The sequence below is a fragment of the Schistocerca piceifrons genome, chromosome 11, assembly GCF_021461385.2.
Source record: "Schistocerca piceifrons isolate TAMUIC-IGC-003096 chromosome 11, iqSchPice1.1, whole genome shotgun sequence".
NCBI classification, from domain to species: Eukaryota; Metazoa; Arthropoda; class Insecta; order Orthoptera; family Acrididae; genus Schistocerca; species Schistocerca piceifrons.
The window spans coordinates 166,948,485-166,975,683 of record NC_060148.1 but is presented as its reverse complement, the minus strand read 5'-3'; the positions used below and the strand labels follow the sequence as shown (position 1 = coordinate 166,975,683).

The window sequence follows — 27,199 nt, the reverse complement described above, 5'->3', positions numbered from 1 at the left end:
CAGTGTTTGTTTGCTGGCTGTAAAGTCCAGTTCTGTATGATATAATCTGTGAATATTAGCAAAGCTGATATTTCTGTGTATCATTCATAATATTGCAGAATATGTGTCAAATAACACAGTCATCCACATTGTCAGATTGTCAAGGCATATATATTGTGTGCACTTAGCTGCTTGTCCTTTGAAGTACACCTATAAATATGAAGTTATGTGTATCTCAGCAGAGTGAACCATAGACCCAGAAGTAGCAGGAATCAGCTTTGTCACGTGGTAAGGTACAATCGTGCTATAGTTAAAGTAGTGTCTGTGAGTGCCAGACAGGTGAAACTTTACTAACAAAATTAAACCATTACTCATCTGGACAATGCATCCCTTCTGCCATAATTTGCACACAAACAACTGGCTCATTTATCATTTGCTTTACACATTCCATCAACTCTTACATCAGCATTGTCACTGCTTTCTCCTTCTCATCAAAAATAATTTTAATTTTGTTAAGAAAGCTTCATCTGTCTGGCAGGAACACACGCTACTTGTACTGTAGCATGATTGTACCTTGCCACGTGGCAAAGCTGATTCCTGCTACTTCTGAGTCTATGGTTCACTCTGCTGAGATACACATAACGTGATATTTGTAGGTGGTAGTTAAAACTGTATGACTAGCCCTCATAGTAAGTGCACAGCAACATAATTCTTACCTGCAGCATAGCTATTAAATGAACTGCATTGCTTGGTGGTTGCTACTGCTGATCCCCAACATATGTAATGGAAAATGGTCAGTGACTAGAGAACACAGAAGGGAATGGCCAGAAAAGATCTGACAGTAACCACTGAGGCTCAATATCTTATCTTTAAAATGTTGTTGTGGTCTTCAGTCCTGAGACTGGTTTGATGCAGCTTTCCATGCTACTCTATCCTGTGCAAGCTTCTTCATCGCCCAGTACCTACTGCAACCTACAACCTTGTGAATTGCTTAGTGTATTCATCTCTTGGTCTCCCCCTACGATTTTTACCCTCCACACTGTCCTCCAATACTAAATTGGTGGTCCCTTGATGCCTCAGAACATGTCCTACCAACTGATCCCCTCTTCTAGTCAAGTTGTGCCACAAACTCCTCTTCTCCCCAATTCTATTCAATACCTCCTCATTAGTATGTGATTTACCCATCTAATCTTCAGCATTCTTCTGTAGCACCACATTTCAAAAGCTTCTATTCTCTTCTTGTCCAAACTATTTATCGTCTATATTTCACTTCCATACATGGCTACACTTCACACAAATACTTTCAGAAACGCCTTCCTGACACTTAAATCTATACTCGATGTTAACAAATTTCTCTTCTTCAGAAACGCTTTCCTTGCCATTGCCAGTCTACATTTTATATCCTCTCTACTAAGATCATCATCAGTTATTTTGCTCCCCCAAATAGCAAAACTCCTTTACTACTTTAAGTGTCTCATTTCCTAATATAATTCCCTTCACATCACCCGACTTAATTCGACTACATTCCATTATCCTAATTTTTCTTTTGTTGATGTTCATCTTATATCCTCCTTTCAAGACACTGTCCATTCTGTTCAACTGCTCTTCCAAGTTCTTTGCTGTCTCTGACAGAATTACAATGTCAATTTTTAAAATAACACCAGGTAACCTAACTCTCCCTGTTATCTTCAACTTAATAGCATTGTAGGAACACCAGCAAACTGAGAAGAAATTAAGTTCTACCTATGTTCGAATGTGCTCTGAAGAGGAATGGGGAGGGTGACTGCATTGCCAGTTCACTCACCAGATCCTTCTTGTGCACCAGCAGAGGAGGTGGGCAGCACTCACTCTCTGCTTCCAGAATGGCATCTAGCAGTGCATCCATGGAATTCTGACAACAGAAACAAAAAAAAAATTGCTGCTGGTACCATACTTCATTGTAACTAACTACAAAGGAGATATACTTTGATGGCATTCAAAGGTTGCAGACAGAAAATGCAGCATTGCCACAAAAGCCAAAAATTTGTAGTATATGGCATTTAACTTTTCAAAGATATACAAGGGGAAAAAAATCTGTCATCAATCACAATTGTGGCTTTCATTAAAAAGCAAGATGAATTTTAGAGCCTTGAAGGCCCAGCTTCAGATCCTTAACACTATTATTTTGTTATTATTTGTACACAGCATTCCCCACTGGTCCAGTTACACAAATATTTATTTGATGAGGGAATAATCATGATTAACAAAAGGTCAGTGCCCAGACACCAGGATCCTTAATCAGTACACTGTAATTCTGAAAAAGAAAACTCTAGATGATCACCTTTTAAAATTCAAACATTCCCAAGCTTTGTCAAGTTTCTTTTGCACCATTTTAAAAGAATTGCTGGATGCTGAATGCATAGCATATATCTGTGAGGTTATTGATACAATTCTCACTAGCATAATAACTATTACTTTCACTTATAAATTCTATAATAATTATCAAATGAAAATATTAATTGGAAATACTTGCTCATAATTTTTAATAAAAATAATATTTTATTTTTAAGTATGTATCATATGGAAATGTGACAAAAGACTATTTACTCCCATTCAGCAGTGTCTGAGGTAAGGACTGATACTTAGCACCTACTAAATTCTCTGCCTTAAGGTGATGTTGTACTCCACTGTTTGCACTTTAAGAAACTGCTGAGAATCCATGCCATGTAAATTTTGCTGGCCACCAAGTGAGGCTTTCAAAACTCCAGCTTCCCCTGGTACAGGCTAAACTCACTCGTTCAGCTTCTATTGAAACAGCAAGTACAATAGAAACAATATGGCTACACAGCCACTCACTTCAGCAGGGTTGCACCAAGACAATGCAAGTTTGTGTGCACTTGTTATCTCTAGGGACCTCTGCAAATTTAGCAAGAAGTGCCAGCTCATTGATGGACCTCAACTGTATGGTGAATGGTAACTTACTTCATCTCAGCATCTTTTGGTGAAAATACCACGTTTCTGGGACAGTGTAAACACAGATACCAGATGTCAGAAAACCTAATAAATAGAGCTTGGCATCCGGCACTCAATTTATAAACATCTTTCCAACCATGAAGGGAGCTGTAAAACACTGAGATAATGCTCATTTAATGGCATATCAATGTGGGCTTGAAAGAGAATGAGCATCGAAGGGTGTAGTGAATGCGTGGAGTCGAGAATACAATTGGCTATAAATTGCAGCGAGAAGCCGACAGTCGATCACAGTCTGGTTTGAGTCTGGGCAGTGAGTACACATAATAACATAACTTGTGCCACCTGAAGATGATGACTGAGGTAGTCATCAACAGGTGGACTCAAAAAATTGGCTGAACACCTTGAAGCACACCATTAATAAGAAAAAGATTTGTGATATAAAACCAACAATGATCATAAATGTCATGTAACTCACTTTGATAAAAGTTACAGAGGGAAACTGAACCAAGTCCTCTATACTGCTAAACTGTATCCTTCCCAGTAATAACTGTAGTTATTTAGTTACACAAGATGGTGCAGTAAACCATCTAAATTCTTACTATATGTATTTAAGTCTGTAATACAGCTTAAAATTCGTGCTTAATTAATTCAAGTCCCTTAAGTCCTTTCTATCAAATCTGACTTTAATGAGCTATGGTTTTATTCAGACCCTTTCATGTAACTGAAAGCACCATAAATGTGTGAAAATTTATCAAACCCAAGCACATTTTTTGCAAAAAGGACACTTCTGTGTTCTATTACCATTATGGGGGTGCAACTGTCACATTTCTCAATAATTCAGTTCTTACTGGAATGTTTTCTATTAAAACGGGGCAAATATTTTCAGATACTGTAATCATTACTCCTTCAAATATTTTATTTATGAATGTGACTGTTGTTTTCAAACTGTGTTGACAGCAAACTCCAAAAGGGGATATGTACTGCAAAACTCTTGGCAGTATATCCATCTGTTTAAAGAGCTGTCCATATGACATTCTAGAGTTGACACCACACACTCATTACTCTACATTAAGCCTGACTTTAGCACTAAAAGGGGGTGCACAATGCTGCAACTAAAATTTTTGGTAACTTACTCAGTGGTATAAAATATCTGACAGGGGGCAAAGTAATATTTGAAAACAAAGTGATAAGATTTCTCCTTGATAACTCATTCTATTCCACAGAAGGAGTTCTATTATTGTATAATTGCAGGTGGTGGGCATGAATTATTTACTCACATATGTATATTTAATGAAAAAATATTATAAATGTTCAGCAAGTAGCTGTATTTACAAATTAATTTGTAATGTGAATGTAATATGACTCATTCCATATAATTACAACTTATCATGTAATACAATACATGCAACATGAAACTACCTAATTTATACTCATTACACACTTCTGTGCAACAAACAGTTTTTCCCCCAACGACAAGTTTCCCAGGAATGTGATCTTATAGGACACTAGGGAATTCACTACGAAGAGTAAATCAACTTTCTGACAGACTGATTTCCAAACTTGACGTTATCCATAATGCAAAAACTACCCTACCACAAATTTTTACAATTACCGAGAATCTGAGACTGAAATTCACTCTTAGCTGCTTGCCAAGTGTCTGAGTCATTTATAAGGACAAGTACAAATGAGTACTGTAAACAGGACTCATTATTTACAGATGAAATGGAACTAGATGATGGTGAGAGGTGAAATATGACACAGCAAGAAGGATTTGACACAGTACTAAATTGAAACAAGGTTCCTGGAATAAGCGACATTCCCTCAGAATGATTGATACCATTGGGAGAGCCAGCCATGAAAAATCTATTTGATCTGTTCTGCAAGATATATGAGACAGGCAAAATATCCTTTACCTTCAAGAAGATAGTAATAATTCCAATTCCAAAGTTGACAGGTGATGACATTTATGAACATTATTCAACTAACAATCATGGTTGGAAAATACAGATTTTATTTTCAGACGACTAATAAGACTGGTAGATGCTGAACTTGGGAAAGAACAGATTGAGTCCTGTTGAAATGCAGGAAAATACGACGCTATACTGACCCTATAACTGATCTTAGAAAATAAACTGAAGAAAATCAATCCTACATTTACAATATTTATTGATTAAAAGAAAGCTTTTGACAATGTACACCCTTTTCAAATATTGTAAATATCAAACATAAAATACAGAGAGCAAGAGGTTATCCACAAGTCGTACAGAAACTAGACTGAAGTCATAAGAGCCAAAGTACATGAAAGAAAATTAGTAAAGTAGTATTTGAGAAAGAAGTGAGATAAAGGTTGTAGCCTATCTCCTGTTATTCAACTGGTACATTAAGCCGTAAATGAAACAAAGAAGAAATCTGACAATTTGGAAAGGGAATTAAAATTCAGGGGAAAGAAATAAAAATTTTGAGGATCACTGGCAACACTGTGACTTTGTCAAAGACTGCAAGGGACTTGGAGTAGCAGTTGAACAGAATGGGTAGCCTCTCAAAAAGAGGTTTTAAGTGAACACCAACAAAAGTAAAACAAGTAATGAAGTGCAGTCCAATAAAACCATGTGCTGCTGAGGATATTAATTAGGAAAAGAGACACTAAAAGTAGCAGATGAGTTTTGCTATATGGGCAGCCAAATAACTGATAATGCATCAAGAAGTGAGGATAAAATCCAGACCAACTACAGGAAGAAAAGCTTTTCTGAAAATGGGAAATTTGTTAACAACAAATATAAATGTGAGTGTCCGAAAGTTTTTCCTAAACATATTTGTAGGCAGATAACCTTGTGCAGAAGTGAAATATGAGCAGTTCAGTCAAGAAGAGCAAGAAATAGATGCTTTTGAAATGCTACAAACAACAAATGTTGAAAATTATATAAGCAGATCAAATAACTAATGAGGAGGTAATAAGTAAAGCTGTAACCAATCCCAAGGCTGCTTTGAATACCGCACTGCCTTACTAGGCACAATCCTTTTGGACATGGTATGCCTTTGCCTTCATCAAACCTCTGAACTCAATTGCCCAGCCAGTTATACGGGGACGTGCAGTTTAAGGTGAATTCTGAACCACAGAGTAACATCAACAAATATTGCCAGAGCAGAAAGAAGTGATAAGTGATGTATAAAAATGTTAGGATTAACTGGGAATCAAACACAAGATATTTGGATTTGCAGCTGAGCACATTACCACTAAGCTACTGAGTCACACATTTACTGAACCAAATTGACAAAAAAAGAAATGTGTGGCTCAGCTTTAAAATATCAGTTGCGTAGGAAAAATTTCAAGATCTCAAGGAAATGTCAGTTTCATAATGGTGGGAAGTGGGTAGGTTGGAAAGAGGGTGGGAGTGAGGAACATGAAAGAATGAGTACTGTAACCAGGTTCGAGTGGATGTACACTTCACTTCAATGGTTATGCAGAGATGGAGAAGTTTGCATGGATAAAGGAATACTGATTGGGTTTCTATAATTTGTTTCTCTTTTGTTAGTGTATACTTTGACTGCTTTCTAATCCCTGAAGGTTATCCTTCTTGGTAGTACCTACACAACACAATGAATGAATGAATGAATGAATGAATGTCCACCCCTTCTCACTGCCACCCTCACCCCAGGATTTAAGTGCCATCAGGATCGTCACCAACCAACCTAGAAACCTGGAAAACTTTATATTTGACAACAGCAATTCCCATTATGATTTTGTTGTTACCACTTCACAGTCGTGTCCAATAGTTACTCAAAAGCATACCAGATTTGGTTGAAATTGCTCCAGCCATTCCAAATGACCTTTTTTTTTTTGGGGAGGGGTGTGTGCAAAATCATAAGCGCATGTCATAACCTTAGAACATTAATAAGAAATGAAGTTAAAAGTGACTACACATTAAGCCAAATTGACGGAAGAAAGAAGAGCTGATAACAAGAACTTCCTCTTGGAAAAAGGTTCACAAAATGTGCATAGAGACAGCGGAGGTCCCAAACCAAAGATTAAAAATCCTTCACCATATTCGTACGACAGATAAAAAGTAAAAAGTGGTCAACAGCCCACACGTCATTTAGGAAAATGCACAACAGCTACGACAGGTTTTTTCTTTAACATACACTCAAACATAGGTGGTTAAAAAATGGGCATCTGCTCAGGAAATGGTGCAGCATCAGCACAAAGTGGTGGGGGATCACCACTTAACAAATGGCGACAGTAAAATGACAGTGCCCAACACACAAACTAGCTAAAATGATCTCAAGGCGAGAAGCTGAGAGGTCACCCAAGCCATTGGGTTTAGTTTCTTGTAGCTCGTTCTTGTGAATAGAAGACCATTGGTGATGCCAAAGTAACACCACTTGCTGACAGATGGCAACATGGAGATAATCCAAAGGAGTGGAAGGGCTAGGAGGGTTGCCAAGGTAGGAGGACTGCAGCCTTGGCAGCAGGACCAGCAGCCTCATTTCCCATCAGACCTGCCTGACCAAGGACCCAGACGAACATCACAGTGGCTTTCTCAACAACAAGAAAGTGAAGATTTATTGGATCTGTTGCCCTGAGGGATGGACTGTGTACACAACACAGAGGCACTGAAGGGCACAGAGAGAATCAGAGCATATGTCACAATTAAAAACCCTGTGTTGCCAGATGTACCGGGTGGCTGGATAGTGGGTGGCTGGATAGAGGGCAAAGAGCCCTGCTGTAAATATTGAGCAGTGTTCTGGAATCTAATACTGAAAATGGTTGGTGCCAATGAAGAAATCACACCCGATACAATGATTGGTCTTAAAGCTATCAGTGTACATAAAGATGTTATTGCTAAGTTGCATGCGAAAGCTGAGAAACTTATAGCAAAAGACTGAATGCAGAATAGTTTCCTTTGGAAGTGAATGAAGTCCAAGATTAACATGGGCCCACCACACAAAGCCAAGGCAGTGAAGAGCTCACACCATTTGGGAACCTGGCAGGTTGCATGAAGTTAAGCTGCCAGAGCAGTAGACAAAAGCGAACTCTGGGAGGTAACCAAGAAGAAGGGAGCACTACACACTGGCAGTCAACATGGAGATGAATAAATGTAACACCCACAGTCTAGTTTTGAATGGACAAGGGATTGGTACACATGGAGGAGGGTGGTCCAATATTCTCCCCACAAAGTACTGCTAAAGACACAAAGGATATTGAGAGACCGAGTACAGCATGCAGCCATGTGAGACGCATGGGAGGACTCAAGCATGAGCCCCAGGAATTTTGTAGTCTTGGCGAATTGAAGAGCGAGCAACAGGCCCAAGATGTAAAGACTGTGGAAGAAACCTTGTGCCACCAGAAGTTCATACAAACAGTTTTGTCAGTGGAACAGCGAAAGCCTTGTAGCTGGTCCATGAGTAAAGATGATTGAGACAACGCTGAAGATGTCACTCAAGGAGCTAAGCCTGTGGAGAACTGCAATAGATTGCAAAGTCATCAACGAAAAGGGGGCCGGAGATGCCCAGTGGGAGACAGGCCACAATAGGGTTAATGGCTACAGGACAATGCTCAGGACGGATCCTTGAGGCATCCTGTTCTCCTGGATAAAGATTTTTAACATGGTTGAACATAAACGTCTTGAATACTTTGATCTTTTAAAAATTCCTGAAGGAAATGGGGCAGGCAGCCTCTGAAGCCCCATGTGTGTAGATTGGAGAGGATACCAGTCCTCCAGCAGGTGTATAGGCTTTCTCCAAATAAAAAAAACATGGCCACAGTCTGGTATTTCTGCAGAAAACTGTTCACAATATGGGTTGACAAAGTGACAAGTTGTTCAACTGCAGAACAGCACACTCAAAATCCACATTGTTCAGTGGTTAGTAGATTGCAAGACCTGAGGCAACACACCATCTAGTCATGAATTATATGTTCCATCACCTTGAAACCACAGCTGGTGTGAGAAATGGGGCAGTAGCTGGAAGGAAGGTGTTTATACTTACTAGGCTTAAGTATGGGTATGACAATGGCTTCACACCAGCATCTTGGAAACATGTCATCTGCCCAAATGTAAACATATGACAGATAAAGTGCTTGCCTGCAAGAGAAAGGTGCTGCAACATATGAATTAGAACATGGTCTGACCCTGGGGCAGATCAGGATGAAGCAAGAGCATTGTCTAGTTCCATGATAGTAAAGGTGGCATTGTAGCATTCACAATTCTGAGAGGAAAAGGGTATCACCTGAGCTGCCTCCACTTGTTTCCGATGGAGGAAGGTGGGATGATAGTGGATGGAACTCGAAATTTCTGCAAAAGAATGGCCTAAGGTGTTGGAGATAGCAATAGGGTCCACAATGACATCATCTGCTATGGTCAGTGCAGAAATCGGGGAATGGACCTTGGTCCAAAGAGCCACTGGGCTGCTAGCAACATATCAGGTCTGGAATGTACCGTCAGACCATCAAGACTTCATAGCCTACCGTAATCTATGATGGAAGCACTACTTGAACAAATGTGAGGAAAGAGTGCATAAAGGCACTAAGTTTGCATCAACCTTTTCCGTTACCCAATGGACAGCAGGGACATCCTGGTCAGAGACATAATGCTGTATTTCCCCCTCAGTCACACTATCAACAACACCATGCAATGAATTCTGTGTTAGATGGGCCTCAACATGAACAAGACAGTAGTGGACGAGTGAGGCTGTAAGCAGTTGTTGGGCCTGAAAATCATAACTGGTCTCCAGAAGCAAAGCCCCATTGTGTGAGTGAGTGCAGGATTTCACAGGGCCTTCAATTGGATCAATGCCTTTCTGAATAATAAATGGATTAACAGTAGCAAAGGACTGACCATCTTCGGAACATGATAATACAAGGAACCAAGGTACAGCTGGCAGAGTCTTTGAATCTTTAGCCTCATTCTGTTAATGTTTAATAGATGTAGACTCAGATAGTGATTGCTTCATTGGGAAAAAAATCTCCCATGATTGCCAGTGTCTCCAATGGTGTGCTCCTTCCAACTGCTGGCCCCACTCAGATGGGGCCTCATGATAGAGGGGCCAACTGCTAGTTGGAAAGATAATAGTTCAGGCAATCACCCCTCCATGGGCCTAGACTGTACCAGGGGTATGTGCGATACTTACCTGTTGATCTGGGGCTGGGAATTATGCATTACCCAGTCACCTGTTATGTGTCACACATGTGGGATAGCCTTCAGGAGCACACAGGGAGGAAGAAGAAGGAAAGAGAAACCTCAAAAGCCAAAGGGGAGGAGATAGAGAATGAAAAAAGAAAGAACAACCAATGAGGAACTGTTCCAATTTTGGGATATCCTAGACATGTTCCCTAAGGGAGGGGAAAGAGAACAGTAGGAGGATAGACATGCAGCATGGAAAGAGGTGTTGCAAAAGCTGGAGCCACATGGTAGCCAAGAACGAACTCGTCAAATAGTGGTGAGCCTCCTGGACAGTCAAAATAGTCTGAACAGATTTTCTGATACACAGACAAGTACAGGATGTCCAACAAAGGACCCCTGTTTGAAGAAAAAAAGCATAAAAACAAAGATCAACAGAAGAATAAACAAATAATATGTCTACAGCTAAATCTGTAAGAATTGTAAACGGAAATTTCAAAGTAGCAGTTACAAAAGCTGCAAACAGTATCACTGTAGGTACAATAAAGAGTGCCCATAAACAGCAGTCTGAAGCATGGAACAATCAGTTCCACCACTGAAATGTGGAAAGAGGCTAGTTCACCAAGGGACAGGTTGACATAATGCATTCCACTGAACAACCTGTTTCTGGTACTTGCGTACCACATGGAACATAGTTTTATAGCAACACAGCACAGTTTTAAAACACAATATAATGTTCCACAAGAGACAACTTTTGATTCTTTGGGAAATTTGAACAGACAGGTAAGTGTTGCTGATGATCTAGTAGGGAACGTTAGCAACAGGCCTACTTCATTTAATTTTGAAAATGTTGTCATAGCATCTGAACTTATTCTGCAATATTTGAGGAAAACCATCAAAAGAATTGCAGCAGACACTGGTTCATATAGTACTAAGAAACTATCTTCATACCCATACTTGCTGCACAATAAATGGCTGACCTTATGAACCAAATTCTCACAATGAATGATGAAAGATTTCATGTTGGCTGCACATGGTTCACAGCTGATGGCTTAAATTGTAGTCTAGCAGAAACTCATACTACACAATTCAAAACAAATAAAAATAACTTGCAGTACCAGAAGTAGAGATCAATGAATATATACTGCATGAAGCTCTATTTCTGAAGTTCCTGGGCATGAAGATGTATAGCAAACTGAGATGGCAGCAGCATGTAGTTAAGCAAAAAGCTCAGTTCTATCTGCTTTGACTCAAAAAATTCTCTGTGTTGACTAGCAGACAAGATTGGTAGCATAGTTTGTATAGTTTCACTCAATTTTGTCCTACAGCCTTATCTTTGCAGCAGTGCAGCTAAGGTAAAATAAGTACATATTCTACAGATGTGAGCAGGAAGACAAGACCACTGTGTGAAGTTGATTACCGAGTTTCTTCCATAAGCCTCTTCACCAACCTATGAATTCTTTCATCTACTCCCTACTGTTATTTCTAATAAATAAAAGGTGAGTTTAGGATGAACTCAGCCATTCACAACCACAATACTAAAATTAGGAGTAATTTCCATAGAGACTGTGCATCCATCTCTAAGGTTCAGAATGGAGTTTTATATTCTGAAGTAAAAGCCTATAACAGGAAGGAAATTGAAAATCCCCACATATTTAGAAGCAAAGCAAAGGAATATTTTGTTAGCCACTCCTCATACAATTTATCAAAATACCTGGACTCAGCAAATTATATCCTGAAAAATGTAAATTCTGCTAAGTCTAATAGGGTAGGAAATAGATCCCGATTTTTCCAGTATATAGTTGTCTGAGTAATGTTAGAATGCTTTGAAGTATTAGATAATAACAGCAGGTGAGTAGTATAGGAGGCGGAACAGTGGCTATTTTCAAAGCAGCTGCATTTCTCCTAATACACATATAAAGAGTAATCTAGAAATAATTACCATAATTATCAGTGTGAATACATTAGTACTAGTCAAAATTAGTTGTCAGTATATTTTACATAAGTAGGCTGAAGTAGTTGGTTCTTTCTCCTAAAGCATAACTTAACTCATTCCATATCCTTGAAAGCTCTTCTTCATGTTTTATGGAATCTAATTTGTGAAACACTGAATGAACTTTTTCTCAAATTTCTATATACAAAATTTTATTCTACAATAAAAGACAGAATATTTGACAACTGCACAGAAGAGAGGCATTTGGAACAAATGACTGGGATATAATGTTATGAGAGGCATATAAATATTGTATTATAATGCAAGCACATTAAAGATATCTACTCAAAAATGAATTACATCTGATTTAATGTCTGACACTAGAAAACTGGACACCAGTAGAAAAGCCCCAGCAAGAAGATGACATCAAAACTATTTCTCTCTCAGCTTGATGCTTCTCCTGCTGCTAGAGAAACAGCTTACGCTTTGTAAATACCATCCATATGCCAGTGTAATCCATGTAGAATTCCTTATTTCATTTCTGTTATAGGTTTTTGCCCCAGAATATAAAAATCCATTCTGAAACCTAGAGAATGATGTGCAGCCTTTGTGGAAATTATTCCTAGTCAAAGACTTTTTAAGTAATAGAACCCAGTATGTTGTCTTTGATGGCGAATGCCCATCAGAGACAAAGTTGCATCAGGAGTGCCCAAGGGACGTGCGATAGGACAGCTATTATTCTCTATATACATAAAAGATCTGGTGAAGAGGGTGAGCAGCAATCTACAGCTCTTTGTTGATGATGCTACAGTACACAGGAAGATGTCAAAGATGAGTGACTGTAGGATGATACAAGATGGCTCACACAAATTTCTACCTCTACATGTAAAAAATATAAGTTAATGCAGATGAGTAGGAAAAAACAAAGCTGTAATGTTTGGATACAGCATTAGTAATATCCTGCTTGACACAGTCACATCTTTTAAACACCTGGGCATAACATTGTAAGGCAATGTGAAATGGACAAGCATGTGAGGATTGCAGTAGGGAAGGCAAATCGTTGACTGCGGTTTATTGACGATATTTTAGGAAAGTGTGGTTCACTTCTAAAAAAGACCACATAGGATACTAGTGCAACCTATGAGTACTGCTCAGGTGTTTGGGATCCCCACCAGGTTGGACTACACAAAGACATTCAAGCAATTCAGAGGTGGACTGCTAGATTTGTTACCGGTAGGTCCGAACAACGTGCAAGTGTTATGGATATGCTTTGGAAACCCACAGTTTGTTGGTGGCCATTCATGCGGCCAGGCAGCTTGTCGGTTGTCATGCTCATGTAGAAAGCATCACAGTGGTTGCAGCTTAGCTTGTAGCAGATCACATGACAGGTTTCATAGGTAGCCTGCTGTTGATGGCATAGGTGCTGTTTGTGACTGGACTGGAGTAGGTGGTGGTGGTGGTGGTGGTGGTGGTGGTGGTGGTGGTGGTGGTGGGAGGACACAGTCTATTACAGGGACATGAGCAATAGTCTATTACAGGGACATATGCAACAAGGCAAGGGGTTGGGAGCAGGCGTTGTATAGCAATGGACTAAGATATTGTCTAGGTTCAGTGGGCAGCAGAATACCACTGTCGCAGGGGTGGGAAGGACATTTCTCATTTCAGAGCACGAGTAGAGGTAGTCGAAATCCTGGTGAACATAATTCAGTTGCTCCAATTCTCGGTGGTACTGAGTTATGACGGAAAAGCTCCTCTGTGGCCAGATGGTGGGACTCTGAGAGGTGGTGGGACACTGGAAAGATACAATGCAGGAGATTTCCTTTTGTGCAAGATTTGGAGGATAATTATGGTCTCTGAAGGCCTCAATGACATCCTTGCCATATTTCGATATTTCAAGAGGGAGAAGGAAGTGAGCAGGCCAGAGAGTTTTTTGAGGTGGTATTGTGCATGTTGCACTAGTTCCTGGAGAGCAAGAGTTTCAATGAGTGTTATGGGATCCAGGAATTTGGGATCACATAGCAGGAGAATTTTATGGATGGAGAGAAGATGCTGCAAGGAGGTTTGGGTCTGATTGATATGGTTCTGCAAGATTGTGTTGGTTAGGGCTAAGGATTCACAGAATCTGAATAGATGATGGTCAATGTGGAAGGAATGGTGACAGCCGGAGATGGGTAATTAGATGGTAAGGACATTTGGGGGGATTCCATGAACCAAGTAACAATGCAGGAAGAGTACGTGAGGCTGGGTTCTGGCTGGGGATAAGGAAATTTTTCTATATTGATGCAAATGGGAGGAGCAAGGATCCATGATGGTGGGAAAAACACATAAAAACACGTAATAACATAGAATTACCTCAGAAAAAATTTGAAAAAATACACTCAAACATGTGGGAAAAACTACAAAAAGGACGAACTGGATGAAATAAGAGGAAACAAGATGAAATTGAGAGAGTAGACCGGTAGTGAAACACAAAAACCAACTGAAATTGGTGCTAAGTCACAATGAGATCAAATAAAAAATCCAAATATATGTAATGTGGGTTAGAGGTCTGTTGTTGGATAAGTGTAAAAGGGGGGGAAGGCAGAAGGGATTAGATTATGAAATTAGTAGATGCGATTTGGAATAGGGAGGGGAAGAAGTGGGTAGTGGGGATGGGTTGGTAGGATGAGATACAAGCTTGTGTGGAACAGGAAAGGTGTGTGTAATATGATGCAAAAATACAAAAGGGTGATGCAGGGAGAGTGATCAATATGAAAGTATAGGATTAATGATATTGGCGAGAGTAATGTGGGACATAAGATGCTGCACCAACAATCAACATAGTGTTGTAGCCATCTGTTGTGCGTGGCCGAGATGGTTGATACAGTGCAGTTTGTAAGGCAACGAGATACACACACACACACACACACACACACACACACACACACACACACACACACACAAAGAAAGAAGGATGGACACTGAGTACAGTAATATATTAGAAAATAGTAACAAAGGAAAACAGCACTGGGTTACGATGGAAGAAACGCCATCAGGCAATCCAGGATGGAATGCAACAATATAATTAATAAGATAGTTGCCACCCACCATACAGCTGAGATGCCAAGTCACAGAAAAGCACAACAAAAAGACTGTTGGAAAGTTAGCTTTCAGCCTATTACCCACAACCTACCCTCCTACATAAAAGATACCAACCATTTCCTCCACTGACTCTCCACAGTTCCTGACACTTTACCATGTGGTGCCCTGCTTGTCACTACTGATGCCACCTCCCTTTACACTAATGCCCATGCCCTTACTGCTATTGAACACTAACTCTTCCAATGCCTGATGGATTCCCAACCCACTACCTTCCTCCTAGTCGCCATGAGTGACTACATCCTCACCCACAATTACTTCTCCTTTGAAAGCATTACCTACAAACAAATTTGGGCCATATTGGCACCCACAAGGCACCAAGCTATGCCAACCTATTAATGGGTCATCTAGAGGAATACTTCCTAAGCATCCAGAATCCCAAACCCCTCATCTTGTTCAGATTCACTGATGACATCTTTGTGATCTGGAGCGAGGGTGAGGACACTCCACCCACATTCCTTCAGAAACTCAACACCTTCTCCCCCGTTTGATTTACCCGGTTCTACTCAAGCCATCAATGTTGACGTCCACCTCAAAGATAGCTATACCAGTACCTCTGTCCACATCAAACTTGCGAACCACCTATTTGGCAGCTGCATACCAAGAAGTCCCTTCCACATAGCCTAGCCACCCATGGCCACAGCATCTATAATGATGAGCAGTCCCTCTCAAAATATACCAAGGGCCTCATGGGGGCCTTTACAGATCATAATAATCCTCCCGACCTTGTACAAAAACATATCTCCTGGGCCTTATCTTTCCAGTTATCCAACACCTCCCAAAGCTGCTCTGTCCAGCTGCAGAGGAGTGTTCCCCTTGTGACTCAGTACTACTTGGGACTGGAGCAACTGAATTACGAGGGCGGTTCAGAAAGTAACCTCCGATTGGTCACAGTGCGGGTTGAGGGGGAGTAGCGACGCCATCTGTGCGTTCACGCACTCAACAGGTCAGTCGGCATCAAGCCGTGGTCGAGTGAACGTCGTACCTGCGCTAGTTTAGTTTTTGTGGCAGTTTGAATTGTGTGCTGCAATAGAAAACCCCGCCAAATGTGAAGTGCGTGCTGTCATAAGGTTTTTTACAGCCAAAGGATATTCTGCAGCAGCTATTCATCGTGAGCTTTGTGCTGTGTACGGACCAAGAGTTATGAGTGAAGGAGTTGTCCGTGAATGGGTACGTTTATTTAAAAGTGGACGAGAAAACATTCACGATGAAGAGAGGAGTGGTAGACCATCATTGGTGACTGACGAACTCGTTCAGACAGTTGATGCAAAAGTTCGTGAAAATCGACGTTTCTCAATGTCGGAGTTGTCTACTGGTTTTCCACAGATTTCTAAGACTCTCTTGTACGAGATAGTGACAGCAAGATTGGGTTACCGTAAGTTCTGTGCACGATGGGTGCCCAAAATTCTTACCGACCACCACAAAACTCAAAGAATGGCCTCTGCATTAGACTTTCTGTCACGTTATGAGGACGAAGGAGAACCATTGTTAAACAGAATCGTGACTGGTGACGAAACCTGGATTAAGTACGTGAACCCCGAGACAAAAGAACAATCAAAGATGTGAGCACATTCAAATTCGCCTACCAAACCAAGAAAAGCCTCGCAAGATTTTTCTGCCAGAAAACTGATGGCAACGGTGTTTTGGGATGCCAAAGGGGTGTTGTTGGTTGAATTCATGGAACGTGGTACGACCATTAATCAAGACGTGTACTGTGAAACAATAAAAAAGTTACGACGGGCTATACAGAACAAACGCCGTGGTATGCTGACTTCCGGTATCGTTTTTTTGCACGATAACGCCCGTCCTCACTCTGCTCGCAGAACAACGGCCCTTCTTGAGTCCTTCAAGTGGGACGTTATCAACCATCCACCTTACAGCCCAGACCTGGCGCCAAGTGATTATCACCTCTTCATGCATTTGAAGAAATGGCTCGGGTCACAGCGGTTTGATGACGACGAAGAGCTCAAAGATGCGGTCACAGGCTGGCTCCAGGCACAAGCGGGTGATTTTTATGCAGAAGGAATTACAAAGCTTGTGAAGAGATACGATAAGTGCCTCAATCGCTATGGAGACTATGTAGAAAAATAGTGCAAAGATGTAGTTGTAAGATGTATATATTAAAATATTTTTATTTAACTTGGTGTATTTTTTTAAATCAACCGGAGGTTACTTTCTGAACGGCCCTCGTACATTTTCCACCAGGGGTTTCAACTGCCTCTTGTCATGCCCTGAAATGAGAAATGTTTTACCCACTATCCTTCCCAATTCTCCCACAGTGACATTCTGCTACCCAACAAATGTACATAATATCCTCCCAACCCCTTGCCTCATGGCTCATATCCCTCTAATAGACCTAGATACAAGACATGTCCCATACACCCTCCTCCTCCCCCCCCCCCCAACCACCATCCAGTCCAGTCCTCTCACAAACATCACCTGTTCCATCAATGGCAGGGCTTCCTGTGAAATCAGTCATGTGACCTACAAGCTAAGCTGCAACCACTGTGATATATTCTACATGGGCGTGACAACCAACAAAGCCATCAACAAACTGTGGCCAAGAAACAAGTGGGCCACCCTGTTGATGAGCATGCCACCCAACATGATGTCCTTCATGTCAATGACTGCTTCACAGCAGTGTGCCATATGGATCCTTCCCACCAACACCACGTTTTCTGAGTTGCGCAGGTGCTAACTCTTTCTGCAATATATCCTACATTCCCTTAACTCTCCTGGCCTCAACCTTCGTTAGTCATTGTCCTTACCCATCTAGCCCCTTCCCTGTTCCCATTCCAGCACTACAAAGCCCTCTATTCCACCAACACATCCTGTCTTTTTACTTTTCCTGCCACTCTCTTCCCTGCCCTGCCTAATCTTCTGACTACACCTAGCTGCCCCACTCTCCACCTCATTTCTACACACTCCCAGCAGCACTTTACCATCCCCCACCCATACACCCTGCCATCCCTCTCCTTCCCTGCCCCGGCCTCTTCCTTACCCCCACCTGGTTGCCTCTTCCATAATGTCCTGTTGCTTGCAGTCTGGCACCAGCTGCTAAAAACTGTGGTAGTGTGTGTGTGTGTGTGTGTGTGTGTGTGTGTTGCATTTCCATGAGTGTGTACATGTATCTATGTGGTCTACTTTTTGACAAAAGCCTTGTTGGCCTGAAAACTAACTTTCTAACAGCTTTTTGTTGTGCCTTTCTGCAACTCAGCATCTCTACTGTGGCATCTATCCTTTCCATTATAGATGCATTCCATCCTGTATTTTCCACTGTTTAATTTTTTCCTATTTTTTTTTCAGCCCAGATGAATACTGAAAATTAAAATGCCACTTATTAAAGTTACAAGACATTCAAAGGATAGTAGTTACTGATATTTCAGTAAGGTTACTGGTAAAATTGTTTTATTTTTGTCTCTGTAGGTCCATTAACCAAGGAATTTTGCACAGAATAATTTATTTCCTTCAGAAGAAATTGACAAAAAATTGAGGTAAGCAGGTTGTGAAATATATCATAAAATATAGAAATAATGAAAACTGGTAAATACGAAAAGAAGAGAAGTATGGTACAGCAGTAACAAGGGAAATGCTACAAACATTGATTGTAGTGCCAGTTGCACAAGTAAATAGAAATACTGCTACAGATCCTTTGCTTAAATAAGATGACATATATTCAGTTGCCAAGTAAAATGTGTGATGAATAGAAGATAACCCATCACACTTTAATAGAGGAAAAGTTACTGTACAAAATGGACTAATACAATCAATACCTGTATATTACCTGTCAAGTGAAGTATGGGAACAGTTTTTCAGTAACAGTGTTCTTATTTCAAACTGTGAAGCATCATTTTTCAAAGCAAATGAAATGTGAAAATACAAGATACTACTGGTACCTTGACAAGAAGAAAAAAATGGCAAAGTATGGGGGTCACAGAAAATAGGAGACGGGACAATAATGTACAAAGATTTCAGACAGTGCCATGAGTTTGGAACAAGAATATGTTCACAAATCATAAGTGATTCAAAAAAGGAATTCGAACATGTTGTAAAGAAATACCGTATGCCACAACTCACACAGAATGGTTGGACATAACATTTCTAAATACATATGTACCTATCAAAGAGAAGAATGACAACATGAAGAAAAAAATCTACCATTATCTGGTAGGAATGTAAAACTCACTAAGTAGTCATAATGTAAAAGTCGTGTTATAGGAATTTAACATCAAAGTAGAAAAAAAAGAAATCTGCAAACCAGTTATTCACAATTACAGCTTACATGAGTAAAATTCGATTTCTAAGCTTTTCGATGTCGAATGATCTCATATTAAGCACCACAAAATTTCAGCACAAACATGTGCATTTAGGGCCATGGGTATTACCTGATGGAAAACTAGTGAAGCAGACTGATCATGTTGGCATCCAAACAAGGTCCCAAAACAATATTAAATATGTTAGAACCTTTAATGGTGTGTATTGCAACATTAACAATTGTTAATCATGCCACAAACGAAAACCAAGCTTACAAGGAAACCAAATAGAAATATAGATGAAATTACTAGACAAAAATTAGGAAATTAAGAGATGAAAAACAACAAACAAAATAAAATTTACAAAACACATGGAAAGCAACCAAATAAAATCTAGGATGGCACACAAGATACAACTATATAGGAAAGTACATGGGAACAGCTGAATAACAGTGTTCCAGAAGTGAGTTCCAAAGTTACAGGAAAAAAAAAAAAAAAAAAAACATTGTAACCGAATCTGGCTTAACAGAAAGTGGGAAGATAAAATGTCAGAGAGGAGAAATGTGAGGAAAACATGCATTTAAGAAAGGAACAACATCACACTGAAAGAACGATGCTACACTATTTGATCAAAAGTATCCAGACGCCCTTATGTAATGCAGAACGGGTCACTAGATTTCACAAGAGGTGGTTCACTAGAATAAGAGGAGGCTATTAGTAAAGAACAGTAACAGTAGAATGAGTATCTCAGTGACTTCAAACATCAACTAGTCACTGGATGGCACATCAGTGACATATCCATCAGAGAGGTGTCAACAGCTCTAAAGATTCCCCCCTAGACTATTGGTCGTGTGATATTGAAGTGGAAATGTGAAGGAACAATCACAGCTAAATGAAGCTCAAGGACTGGCCTGCCCACAGTCCCAATCCGAACCCACTGAAACACCACTGGCATGAGCTAGAATATTGACTTTACTACAAACTTGTGTCCAGCAGCACTACATTTTCTCGTTTTGACTAGTGAGGAAGACATATAGACACCTTACTGAAAGTGTCCCCAGCAGAGTTCAACCCGTTATGAAGGCAAAGGCTAGACACACTCAATATTAATGTCCACCAATAGGTATTCGGTCATTTTGGTTGAGGTTACAAGGCCAGATCACTCAATCACCCACAATGTGGGGCAGCGTATATAGGCCAGACGTGCTGCACACTACAAGAATGCTGCGATGAACATCAGTGTCATACACGCCTTTGTCAACAAGAAAAGTCGGCAACTGCGGAACACTGTCTGAATACAGGACATCACATGACTAATGAAAAGACAGAAGTCTTATCCCTGGCATCATCTTTCTGGGATTGTGTCATTAAGGAAGCAATACATATCTGTACAGCCGATAATCTCATCAACAGGGAAATGGGATTTCAACTGAACACAGCCTGGAACCCTGCATTGGCTGCTATTAAATCACGATGTGAAAATGAAGATTATTTGATAAGAGACCTTTCATAACACTGGTCAAGTACAGTCATTGGTCAGTAACGTCTGGCCGCACTGTTGGCAAATGCAGCATACAGCGCATGGGAAGGAGAGTGGCTCTGCGATTTTTGGCAGAGGGAGTTTGAGTATGGCACCATATGCATATGCACAATTTCTGTACCAATTTCTTTGCATGTATGCATGTTATAGAAACAGAGTGTTGACATGCGGATACTGTCAGTCGTACCTAGCCACCAGCAAGGTTGAACCACCTGAAGATGTCTGACAGTTGCACCGAGGAAATATTGTGGAATTTGCACAATGTGATCTGGCGGCAAACCCATGAAGACTATTTACAACTTATCCCCTGGGAAAGCTTAAAAAGTCACAACAAGATAGATGCTGTCTACAGGAAAATTAAAGAGACCTTTGGAGAAAAGAGAACCACCCATATGAATATCAAGAGCTCAGATGCAAAACCAGTCCTAAGCAAGAAGCAACATCAGAAAGGTGGAAGGAGTATATGAGAGGTCTATACACGGGAGATGTACTTGAGGTCAATGTTATGGAAAGTGAAGAGGATGTAGAAGAAGATGAGAAGGGAGATATGATAGTGCATGAAGAATTTGATGAAGCACTGAAAGACTTAATTTAAAACAAGGCCACAGCAGTAGACAACTTTTCATTAAGAGCTACTGATAGCTTTGGGAGAACCAACCATGACGAAACTCTGGTGAGCAAGATGTATGAGACAGGCGAAATACCCTCAGACTTCAATAAGAATATAGTAATTCCAGTTCCAAGGAAAGAGGTACTGATGGGCGTGAAAATTACTGAACTGTCAGTTTAAGATGGAATGTAAACACACACACACACACACACACACACACACACACACACACACCAGCAGTCTCTGGCAGCTGAGCTTCAGCTACCACAGGCTGAAGTGTCATGTGAATGTGCATGTGAGTTGCTGTTGCAGGTTGTGTGTGTGTGTGTGTGTGTGTGTGTGTGTGTGTGTGTGTGTGTGTGTTTTCTATTTTTGACAAAGGCCTTGCTGGCTGAAAGTTTATTTGTGACAGACTTTTTTTGTGCCTACCTGCGACACAGTATCTCTGCTATATGGTGAGTTGCAACTTTCCTTTTCATAATATTGGAACTATCAGTTTAATAGGTTACAGTTGCAAATTACTAACACCAATTGTTTACAGATGAATGGAAAAACTGGTAGAAGCTGACCATGGGGAAGATAAGTTTGGATTCTGAAGAAATCTAGGAACATGCAATGCAATACTAATCCTACAACTTCTCATAGAAGATGGGCTAAGGAAAGGGAAACCTATGTTTATAGCATTTGTAGACGTAGAGAACGCTTTCCACAAAGCTGATTGGAATACTGTCTTTGAAATTCTAAAGGTGGCAGGGGTAAAATACAGTATGCAAAGGGCTATTTACAACTTACACAGAAACCAGATAGCAGTTATAATAGTAGAGGGGCATGAAATGGAAGCAGTAATTGAGAAGGGAGTGAGGTCGTAGCCTCTCCCCGATGTTATTCCATCTATATACTGAGCAAGCAGTGATGGAAACAAAACAAAAATCTGGAGTCAGAATTAAAGTCCAGTGAGATGAAATAAATACTCAAGGTTTGCCAATGACATTGTAATTCTGTCAGAGACAGCAAAGGACATAAAAGGGCAGTGGAATGAAAAGGACAGTATCCTGAAATGAGTGTACAACATGAACATCAACAATTAGATTAGGAAATGAGATACTTAAAGTAGTAGATGAGTTTTGCTATTTGGGAAGCAAAATAACTGATGATGATGAGAGCAGGGAGGGTATAAAATGTGGACTGGCAGTGTCAGGAAAAGCATATCTGAAGAAGAGAAATTTGTTAACATCGAGTATAGATTTAAGTGTCAGGAAGTGTTTTCTGGAAATATTTATATTGAGTGTGGCTATGTAAGGAAGTGAAGCATGGACAATAAACAGTTTAGACAAGAAGAGAATATAAGCTTTTGAATTGTGGTGCTACAGAAGAAGAATGCTGAGGATCAGATGAGTAGATCGTGTATGTGATGAGATTTTACTGAATAGAACTGGGGAGAAGAGAAATCTGTGGTACAACCTGACTAGAAGAAGGGACCAGTTGGTAGGACACATTCTGAGACATCAAGGAATCACCAGTTTAGTACTGGAGGGAAGCTTGGGGGGGGGGGGTGGGGGGGTGGGTGGAGGCTTGCAGAGGATAGAGTAGCATGGAGAGCTGCACCAAACCAGTCTTAGGACTGAAGACCACCACCACCACCACCACCACCACCACCACCACCACAACAACAACAACAACAACAACAACAACAACAACAACAGTAATAGGTATTTGGATGTTCAGTGAGGTTTCGGGATTGCAGCCGGATGATGACTTCTTGCCACGATATTTTGGCATGTGCATTGGCAGCCATTACTATTGAAATCTGTGCCCTCTGGAAATACTGTTTTGTCTGTGGTGTGCAGGCGCATGCGTAAAGGTGAAAACTACATGTCCGTCCTCTGTCAGAATACGCGCTGGTGTTACTAACAACAGACGCCAGATGTCGCCAAATGTGTCATTGTGAATAAAGGTCTCAGTAGAGAGACAAGATGTATCACCAAATCATCAGCAAGAACCTTTTGGGATTCAGTAATTAAAGAATCTGTGGAGATACACCTAGCACAAAATCTTATAAATCTTGATGAGGATTTTCAACTGGACAAGGCTTGGGACCCAGTGATATCTACGATTTCTTCTGAGAGAAGACAGTTTATTCATAACAACACATCTTGTGACATCTGAAGTCTGTTTTTAGCGATGCCAGCGCGCATTCCAACAGAGGGCAGACATGTACTTTACACCTTTATGTATGTGCCTGCTCACCACAGATGGAATAGTATTTCCAGAGGGCATGGATTTCGATAGAGAATGTTCCTGTGATGGCCACCAATGTGCATGCATTTCTGCACCAATATTTGCTATAAAGCTGACACCGGAAACTTGCAGTCTCCTGCGAAGGACACTGACCTGAAGATGGCTGGACGACTGCCAGCTGAAATATTGTGGCAAGAAGTCAACATGATCTGGCTGAAATCCCAAAACCTCATTGAACATTCAGTATGCTGGGAAAGCTTCAAGAATCACATCAAGTATTCAGCTGCTTTTGATCAGGTAGTGTATAAAATCTAATAGTAAACACAATGAACTCTGACACATGAGGAATACTACAACAGTATCATAAGAGAAGCAGAGAATGATTTCCAGTACCACAGGCCATGGTGAATGTATCAAAATATAAATGTAATATTCCCGTAAAATCATTGAAACGGAACAGTTTACAAATTATAATGTGAAAAATAATGACAAGAGAAACATGCAAAAAACATGGAAGCTGTATTTTTCACAATGGAGAACTGCAATTAGAACAAACATTATTAACAGATACCATTTCAAAGAAAGAAACAATGCCTTGCAGACTGGGAAACAGCAGATAAATGGATCATATTCACAAAAAAATGCCCCTCTATGTGTGATAATTACAGAGGAATTGTTTTACTTGGTGTCTAAACAGGCTGATTGCCATAACTGAAGAACAAATTCAGAACAATCTGTAGGGTTTCAGGAGTAGCTGTTGGGTTTCCACTGAAAAATATCTACATGGTTACATTTATTTGTTCTCATACAAATTACTGAAAAAGGGTAGAAAATAAATGTAGATGGCCACATACCATTTCTTGCTTCCAAAAAGGCCTACAATGGTGTACACCACTGGACACCACCAAGCATCATGATGGAATTTGAAATACCCTCAAAATTTATCACATTAGTCAAAATGTGTATAGGTGAAACATTATGCCAAATAAAGACACCATTCGGAGAAACTGAATGTAAACTGGTCAGAGAAAAAATTTGCCATTTCGTACATCTTATTTATCTCCATCAAAGAAAACAGCGATACAGAATTAACTAAAACTGACCAACAATGGATCCAACTGCAGGGTGTGAACGTTACTAGTCAGCTACGCAGATGATATTGGATTAATAAGTAGTTCTAACAGAGAGTTAAGTGGAATTGTGCAAAACTGTGAAATGACTGAAAACAAGAGTTACAAACTAATGACGGGAAGACAGAATGTCTAGCAATAAGTAAAAAAATTCAAAGTGATGCATTGATGCATCACTGACTGTGTATGGATCCGCTTTCACGGCAGTTTACCATTTCAAGTACTTAGTGAACTGTTTAGTAAAGACAATAGAACAGATATAGAAATATATGATCACCTTGCAGCATCGAAAAGAAAGCTATAATACTATCTCAAAGGAAAGACATCTTCACACTATTCACAACATTATCAGACACCTACCTAACCAGTAATATTACATTGAAGTAGAGCTTCAATATATAGAATGGAAGACAAAAACTATTGTATTAGACTGAAAAATATTAAGAAAAAGTTTTGGATATGCAATCAACAACAATAACACAAAATGAATATAGGAAAAATTAAGAGCTACCCGAGTGGTATGGACATGCAACATTGTCAAAGTACTACAGAAAAGGCTGAGCTGGCTGATCACATAGCAACAATGTTAAAGAATAGACTGCCTACAGAAATATTGTCTGGGGCCATAGTTGCAACAAGAGAAAGACAAAGATCTGGAATAAATGGCAACACAACATCTGAGATGATACAGCTAGGATGGACATTGTTGTGTACATAGTTCCGCATAGTCAGTGCGTACACAACTTTCCCACTAGAGTGCGCCCCGCTAAGCACAACAGCACAGGCGCAGCACTCGTCCATCTCCGCACTACGAGATGGCGCTGCCTTAGAGACAGACCAAATTCTGCTTCCGCCGATCCGCATATTAATATGTAATGCAGCCAATGAGATTGCTGCTAACGTAGAACCTTTTCTCCTCGCGGATCACACTCGCGCAGTGATACCTGAATGCGTGAAGTATTATAAAGAATCTACAGACCTCTGATTAGTCAGTCTGCATTAGTCTGTACGAGTCTGCATTTGTCTGCCCCAGTCTGTACCAGTCTGCATTAGTCTGTACCAGTCTATAGTCAAGTTTCAGTCTGCACCTAAGAAGATTATCATATTCCTGTACGTAGCCATGAAGATAAATGCATAGACACTTTGTCAAGTATCAGAGATATGTGAGAATAAGATTAACGTACGAAGACCAAAGGAACTTCAGATTGTCAATTGTAAATAGTATCCAGTATCAAGTTAAGTAATTTTATGCTTGTTATTATTTTAATAAATGTGTGTGAAAATTAATCAAGTTATGTTTAAAGTTGGTCACCATCAATCTGTTACTCTAAGTGTGCAAGTGGCATTTCTATCGTCTGACATAATGGTGGAAGATAAACACGCCACGATAAGACCACGAGACATATTGTTGACACTCGCCTACTTCGTTAGAGCGACAAGTCAAATAATCTGATTGTGTGTGTACCGAAGGTCTTACAGTATGCACACCACAGACATCAATTTAGACTGGACATACATCACACTCTACAAAGGGAAATGGAAGAGGCTTATAGAGCAGACATGTGGTTGGTAAGGCCCTTGCTATATGGAAAATTACATAAAAGTACAGTACTGCACATATGCATTACACAAAATATTTGACATTTAGAGGGGCCACTGTAAATAAGATTTTATATATCATTACAAACCATAGTCAGAAAATAATAGTTGACAATCAAAGTCAACTGGAATAATATAAGAATACTGGGAAATTAATAGTGCTAAGCTCTAGGGCATGGTCACAATATAAATATTGAGTCCTTAACATTCAACAATTAGGCAACTACTTTTTTACGACTACCCATTCCATATGCAGTATTCAGGGATATAAATGCTTACATTATTCTCAGTTTCATCCCACCCAAAATTTAGTCTGGGATCATCGGTAACATCAGTGGACCATGACACTTCCAAAGGATGTTGAAGAACCTGGAAAAAGAAAACAATATTCCAATGAAAACTGCTTGTACATTTCGCTACATATAAAAACGATAATTTTCTGACCAATTTTTCAATAAACTTACATCCCGATGATCCCGCATTGTGCTACATTTCAGTAGGCTCTTCGCAATGTAAGTTCTCTGTCTGACAAAGCATATTTCATGAAGTATAATAACCTTTATTGTCATATGCTCACCCTGCATACTGCCTGCAGTTACAGAGTTTTTATGCTTTTCCATCCCCTCAACAGTTCTCACAACTGGTCCTCTATCTTCAATAAATCCATCTGTGTACTGTTGTCTGGGTTTTTAAATGTTTTCTTAACTAAATT

At 40.1% G+C, this 27,199-nt stretch overlaps 1 long non-coding RNA gene across 2 annotated transcripts in view; it reads right to left on the bottom strand.

Moving 5' to 3' along the window:
• The window catches only part of LOC124720296, a 119,330-nt gene extending 92,474 nt beyond the window's left edge, over window positions 1-26,856 (bottom strand). For both annotated transcript variants that reach the window (XR_007006120.1, XR_007006119.1), the window contains exons 1-2: window positions 26,767-26,856; window positions 1,784-1,870 (exon numbers count right to left, since the gene is read on the bottom strand). This is a non-coding gene — a long non-coding RNA (uncharacterized LOC124720296). The remainder of the gene's footprint in view (window positions 1-1,783; window positions 1,871-26,766) is intronic.
• Between the last annotated feature and the right edge of the window lie 343 nt (window positions 26,857-27,199).